The sequence below is a fragment of the Lissotriton helveticus genome, chromosome 1_2 (genome assembly GCF_964261635.1).
Source record: "Lissotriton helveticus chromosome 1_2, aLisHel1.1, whole genome shotgun sequence".
In the NCBI taxonomy this organism is placed as follows: Eukaryota; Metazoa; Chordata; class Amphibia; order Caudata; family Salamandridae; genus Lissotriton; species Lissotriton helveticus.
Window position 1 is genome coordinate 320502887 of NC_136058.1, and position 7213 is coordinate 320510099.

Below are 7213 nucleotides of genomic sequence, written 5' to 3' on the forward strand. Positions count from 1 at the left end.
TCACTTCTCCTCCTAAGTGAACACTGGTCACTTGTCGGGGCGGAGCACCAGTGGGTGCTGGTTTTCCAAACAGGCGACACTTGGGGTCACGGGCTATGTGCCCCGGGTCACCACATTTGTAACAATTGAAGGGCCCCTTTGGAACAGGTCGACCTGTCGGGGCCCCATCCTGCTTAGGGGGTGGGGGAGGCTGAGAACCTTTCTGCTGGTCCCCTTGGGGATTACTTTGGGGGCCTTTTTGGAACCCTTTCTGTTTTCCCTTGTCCCCCCCACTCTTCTGCTGGGGACCCTGCCCACCCTTGGCGGAGTCTCCCACTGGACCCTTGTGGACCCTGGTGCTGAGCCAGCGGTCCGCCTCCTCAGCAAGTTTCCTCGGGTTGGACAACTTGCTATCAATCAGGTGCTGGCGTAACTCAGGAAAACATTGATCAGACAAGTGCTCCCATGCAATTAAATCAAAGAGACCTTGAAAATCATTCACTTTGTTACCCTTCACCCAACCATCCAGTGCTCTGCAAAAAAAAGTCACAAACTCCACATACGTGTTCCCAGGCCGCTTATTACACCCCCTAAACTTCTGCCTATACATTTCAGGGGTAAGCCCATACCTGGTCATTAAAGCTTCTTTCATATGGGGATAGGATCTCTGGTCTTCAGTGGGCAAATCTAGCAGGGTGTCCCTTCCTTCGCTAAGGAACCTTCCCCATAACCCCGCTCCCCAATCCTTCTCAGGGACCCGGTGGGAAAGCATGGCTACCTCATATGCCCTAAACCACTGTCCTATGTCATCCCCCTTAAAGAACTCTTTAACTACATCTTTGGGGATGTGCACTCTTGACTCTACCTGCACCGGCGTTGTGCTGCCACCAGAGGGAGGATGATCCAAGGCTTTCTCTTTTAGACTCATCTCCCTCATTTTCACATCAAACTCCAACTGGAGTTTTCGCTCTTCCAGAGCCATCCGTTTGCTCTCCAGCTCCAGTTGGCTCTTCACGTTTAATTCTGCCAGCTTCATTTCATGATTCCTGGTTTCTTTTCTGTCTGCCAGCTCCTCTGGCGACAGGCCTCTGCCAAAGCTATGGACGCTGCCTTCCTTGTCAGGTACACCAGTATCATCAGGTAACTCCTGATCCTCAGGTGCATTCCTAGATTCAATCCAGGCTTTCAGGGCTTTGTAGTAATCCGTCTTGTTCTTGCACCCTGCACGTGGAACCTTGAATCTCTTGGCAAAGAAGACGAGCTCATCTTTCTTGTATTCCTCCAGTTTTGACACATCCCATTCTATTTCCAACACCTCAGAGGTCACAGACGCGGTTTTCTCTACGCTGTTGGTTCCAGGCATGGCTTTAGACAAAAAGGGATCTTCTTCTAGCAGAGCAAAGTCACTTAAAAAGAAATCTGTGGCTCAGTTACTGGATTGAAATCACTGTGCAATGGTCACTAGTCAATGTATGGACACTGCAAATGTAAATTCGAGATCCTCACCGCTGCGACCAATGTTAGAATTGGGGGTCTCTGGTTGGCGCAGGTTGGTGCTCGCGACAAGCAGGGACCCTCTCCTCTAAGTCGGGGCAAAGGATTACTCCCAGAAATAACCCCTACTCGCCCTTTAGGTAGTGTGGCGCAAGCAGTCTAGGCTAAACTCTGGAGTACATAAGGTTAAACATTTGCAACATCACACACAACGACCATCAACCCACCACACAATGACACGAGACTGTACTTCTGTAAAAATATCTTCTTTATATATATCTTTAGATCAGGCTTGTAAATACAGTCTTTGCGTAGTTTAAGAAAAATGGTTCCAGTTACTCTTTGATTATGCCACAGGTCTTTGTATCAGCGTTAACGAATTGTTCTGGTGCTTCAAAAAGGGTTGCGGACTCTTCCCTAGTCCTGGTACGTTCCTTTAGCAAGAACTTCAATCAGCCAGGGCCTCTCTGCGCCCACGATCGGACCCGGTCTGCCCGATCTCACGCTTCTAGCGAGATCGGCGGCCGGGGAGTCACTGCCGGCCTGACGAGCGCGCTGCACGGCTGTCAGGGGAGAGAGCGGGGGCCCGGGGAGCGCTCACTGCGCGGCTCCGGGAGCTCGGCTGAAGCAGATGGTGGTGCGAGCGAGGTGGGACAGCGGCTCGCACCGCGGGACGGGAAACAGTACCTTTGTCTTTCTGCAGGGGTCGGGTGTAGGCCGGCTCGGCGGTTCACGTCGCGGTGTCTTCCTCTCGAGGTTGGAGCGAGCGGCGGCTCGGCTCTGGCTCTTAGGTTGGCGTTGCGGCGCGGGTCGGGTAGACGGCGACACACCTCAGGTCCTGGAAAAGGGGGGCAGAGCCCCGGGTAGCAGCGTGAGGCACACACAAGCCTCTCAGGTCACAGCGGGTACTTGGCTCAGTCCGTTCTTGCGGTGCTTCGCAGTTAGGCAGGCGGTAGGGACGGTGATTAGTCCAGCGAGGCTGGGCCTTTCGGTGTCACCTGGTGCCGGCCAGCTAGCAGATGCGGTGCTCGGCGGGTCGGGGTGCCAAGGGCCTCGTAGGAGGGGCGCAGGGATTCTTTCACGGCGCGCTCCTCTTTCCTTCAGCAGCTGTGCCGATCAGGTTGCTGGCTCACAGCGGCTCCTTCTTCCAGGGGGACAGGGTAGCGCCCACTGTTCCTGGGGCGCTGGTCAGGGGGCAAGTTCACAGCAAGCCCTTGGAGATCTTGGTAAAAGTTTTAGCACAAGGTGGATAAAAGCAAAGTCTTTCAGTCTTTCTTCTCCTGCTCTCCTTCAGCAGCAAGGCACCCACTACAGGCCAGTCTCTTGGGATCAGAGTCAGTACTTCTCCTTGCAGCGTCCAGGGTCCTTCTCTTCAGGCAGAGCTTCTTCTTTGCGCAAACTGGATCTAATTTACAAGGAGCAGGGCTCCTACTTTTATACACAGTTTCTTTTGTTCTCACTGGCCAGGGGGGCCTCTGCATAACTGCTTCAGTCTCTGAGTACTTGTTGTGGGTTCTTATGACTTCTGCATTCAGTGTGAGGGCAGGCACATCAGCCGCTCCCCAGGGGGGCGGAGCCGGCATTGAGAGGGCAGGAGTGGCCTGAGTACTTTGTTGACAAGCTTCGGTCCTTCCTGGGCCAGGTGCAGGCTGAGTCATCAGTCGCTCCCCAGGGGGGCGGAGCCAGCATTGTGGTGGCAGAGCACAGCCTGATGCATCATTCAGGGGAAACTCCCACCACCCATTAAGGGGCCCTCCTGCTAATCACTACCTGTCAACTCCCAGCCCTGTCACTCACACACACCAGACAGTCAGATCCACATCCAAGCAGAGGCGGGCTGAAATGGTTAGGCAAGCAAATGCTAACTTTCTAAAAGTAGCATTTGCAAACACAGGATATTAAAATAAACTTTACTAAAAGAAGTATTTTATTATTCTGAGTTCAGGCATACTAAACATGAATTTCTACCATGTTCCCTGAGCCTGCTGGGATTATAGAGTGTAATAATTCCAGCAGCCCATCTGGCCTAGAAGGGAACAGGTAGCCTTACAATAGTGAAAAACGAATTTGGCAGTAATTCACTATTAGAACATGCCACACACATCAGGGCATGTCCTACCTTATCCTTTCAATGCACCCTGCCCTCAGGCCTACCATAGGGGTGACTAATATGAAGTTTAAGGGAAGGTTTAGGGGCTGGCAAGTGTGTGCACTTGCCCAGCCAGGGTGACAGTACCAGACTGCACGCAGGATCTGCAATGGCAGACCCTAGACACATTTTAAGGCTGCTTCTGTGGGTGGCGCAACCAGCGCTGCAGGCCCACTAGCAGTATTGGCATTCACAAGCCCTGGCACTCCTAGTGCACTTTACTAGGGACTAACAGTAAATCCAATGAACCAATCATGGACATCAATCACATGTACACTTTACAGTAGGGAGCACTTGCACTGCGGCACGGGTTGGCCGTGGCGCAGTGCCCTGAGTAGCAGACACCATCAAAACATTCGAGGCACAACAGCAAAAAGTGGAAGGGAAACTCACGCCAAGGTGCCAGGTCTAACACGTGCACCCCTGTTGTGTGCATGGAGGTGAGTGGAGACACCTGCTCCCCTGTTGTGTGTATGGAGGTGAGTGGGGACATGCGCTCCCCTGTTGTGTGTATGGAGGTGAGTGGAGACACGTGCCCCACTGTTGTGTGTATGGAGGTGAGTGGAGACACCTGCTCCACTGTTGTGTGTATGGAGGTGAGTGGAGTCACCTGCTTCCCTGTTGTGTGTATGGAGGTGAGTGGAGACACCTGCTCCCCTGTTGTGTGTATGGGGGTGAGTGGAGACACGTGCTCCCCTGTTGTGTGTATGGAGGTGAGTGGAGACTCGTGCACCCCTGTTGTGTGCATTGAGGTGAGTGGAGACACCTGCTCCCCTGTTGTGTGTATGCAGGTGAGTGGAGACACCTGCTCCCCTGTTGTGTGTATGGAGGTGAGTGGAGACACCTGCTCCCCTGTTGTGTGTATGGAGGTGAGTGGAGACACGTGCTCCCCTGTTGTGTGTATGGAGGTGAGTGGAGACACCTGCTCCCCTGTTGTGTGTATGGAGGTGAGTGGAGACATGTGCTCCCCTGTTGTGTGTATGGAGGTGAGTGGAGACACCTGCTCCCCTGTTGTGTGTATGGAGGTGAGTGGAGACACCTGCTCCCCTGTTGTGTGTATGGAGGTGAGTGGAGACACATGCGCCCCTGTTGTGTGTATGGAGGTGAGTGGAGACACGTGCTCCCCTGTTGTGTGTACAGAGGTGAGTGGAGACAAGTGCTCCCCTGTTGTGTGTACAGAGGTGATATGAGACAAGTGCGCCCCTGTTGTGTGTACAGAGGTGAGTGGAGACAAGTGCGCCCCTGTTGTGTGTATAGAGGTGAGTGGAGACACCTGTTCCCCTGTTGTGTGCATGGAGGTGAGTGGAGACACGCGCTCCCCTGTTGTGTGTATGGAGGTGAGTGGAGACACGTACTCCTCTGTTGTGTGTATGGAGGTGAGTGGAGACACATGCGCCCCTATTGTGTGTACAGAGGTGAGTGGAGACAAGTGCGCCCCTGTTGTGTGTATAGAGGTGAGTGGAGACACCTGTTCCCCTGTTGTGTGCATGGAGGTGAGTGGAGACACGCGCTCCCCTGTTGTGTGTATGGAGGTGAGTGGAGATACGTGCGCCCCTATTGTGTGTATGGAGGTGAGTGGAGACACGTGCTCCCTTGTTGTGTGTACAGAGGTGAGTGGAGACAAGTGCACCCCTGTTGTGTGCATGGAGGTGAGTGGAGACACCTTCTCCCCTGTTGTGTGTATGGAGGTGAGTGGAGTCACATGCGCCCCTGTTGAGTGTACGGAGGTGAGTGGAGACACATGCTCCCCTGTTGTGTGTATGGAGGTGAGTGGAGACCCCTGGTCCCCTGTTGTGTGCATGGAGGTGAGTGGAGACACGTGCGCCCCTGTTGTGTGCATGGAGGTGAGTGGAGACACGTGCGCCCCTGTTGTGTGTATGGAGGTGAGTGGAGACACCTGCGCCCCTGTTGTGTGTATGGAGGTGAGTGGAGACATGTGCGCCCCTGTTGTGTGTATGGAGGTGAGTGGAGACACGTGCGCCCCTGTTGTGTGTATGGAGGTGAATGGAGACATGCGAGCCCTTGTTGTGTGCATGGAGGTGAGTGGAGACACCTGCTCCACTGTTGTGTGTATGGAGGTGAGTGGTGACACCTGCTCCCCTGTTGTGTGTATGGAGGTGAGTGGAGACATGTGCGCCCCTGTTGTGTGTATGGAGGTGAGTGGAGACACGTGCGCCCCTGTTGTGTGTATGGAGGTGAGAGGAGACACGTGCTCCCCTGTTGTGTGTATGGAGGTGAGTGGAGACACCTGCTCCCGTGGTGTGTGTATGGAGGTGAGTGGAGACATTCGCTCCCCTGTTGTGTGTATGTAGGTGAGTGGAGACACGTGTGCCCCTGTTGTGTGTATGGAGGTGAGTGGCCCGTGTCCTGTCATGGTGAGAGCAGGCGCTGAGTGCCTTTAACAGGTGCCTGGTTCTCAAGTCACGGGGCCTCACCATGACTTCAATCTACAGGTACTGTAAGGGCACAAGTCTTAAACAAGCATTGGCATAGCCAATCGGTCTCGCTTTTGGGACCTTATAAGTATTTAGTTATGCAGCACAATATCCTTGGTACAACAACAACAACTGTTGCATGGCGAAACACTTAAAAGGTCCCAAAGGCTAGACCTATTGGCTTTGCCATTGCTTGTTTTTTTGCTGTTAGCGTAAACTCGGCCCACTGCCATTAGAGCGCTTTACACGACAAACAGATTATATTTCACTTTTTTGCCCAACAGTTTTGGTGGAATTGTCATCTCATATGTTGAGTAGTTACCAATAAAGTGCAGAAATAAAACAAAAAGCATTTTTAATTTGTATCCGTTCACACTTTATTTAAGCCTTTCTTTTACACACTGCTTTCTTGCCTATGTGTCTCCTTGGGAGTTATCCGGTGTGAAGGGCGCTGGAGTCAGGTTCACACTGTGTGTCTTACTGTTGAGCAGCCACAGGAGAAAGGTGTCCACACAGGCACAGGAATGATAAAACACCTGTGTTGCACAGCACCGCCTAAAGATAATGTATAGATGTCAGCAGAGACCAGGAGAATGAAAACAGTAATGTTACGGATACAAATGATCCACTGCGTAAGACCCAGAATAATTGGAAGCAAATAACAAAATCTTCAGGTCCCACCGAGATTTGAACTCGGATCGCTGGATTCAGAGTCCAGAGTGCTAACCATTACACCATGGAACCGCCTGGACGCTGTTCACGTCACCTCTCAATCATGTAAGGATGCGGTGGCGGTCATCTGCTGAATTTTTTATTGGTCAATAGTGTATGCTTAAACATCCAACTCAAAAAGTCTATTTCACAATGAAATCCTTAAACAGGACACACACAACTTGTTTTTAACCAACACATGGAAATGTCACATTGATGCGTTAAAACCACTTGGATGCTAAGGTACTCTACTTCTTCTCATTGAATTTCCATTGAAATCAATGGAAACTCCATGACGAGTTACCCTTGTCATTAGCACTGAAGGGGTTTGTCCTTTTGGGGCAGAGCTTTAACCTACTCTTAAAGGTGTGCAGGGCCGAGAAACGGCGGACACAGGAGCTGCCACCACAGAGGAGAGAAAACACAACTTCCTAAATCCTCATCT

The 7213-nt window shown here is 52.1% G+C and overlaps 1 non-coding gene across 1 annotated transcript; it reads right to left on the reverse strand.

The window, feature by feature from the left end:
* Positions 1-6729: 6729 nt before the first annotated feature.
* Positions 6730-6801, reverse strand: TRNAQ-CUG (transfer RNA glutamine (anticodon CUG)). Its single transcript has one exon. It is a non-coding gene; the product is annotated as a tRNA-Gln (tRNA).
* Positions 6802-7213: the final 412 nt, after the last annotated feature.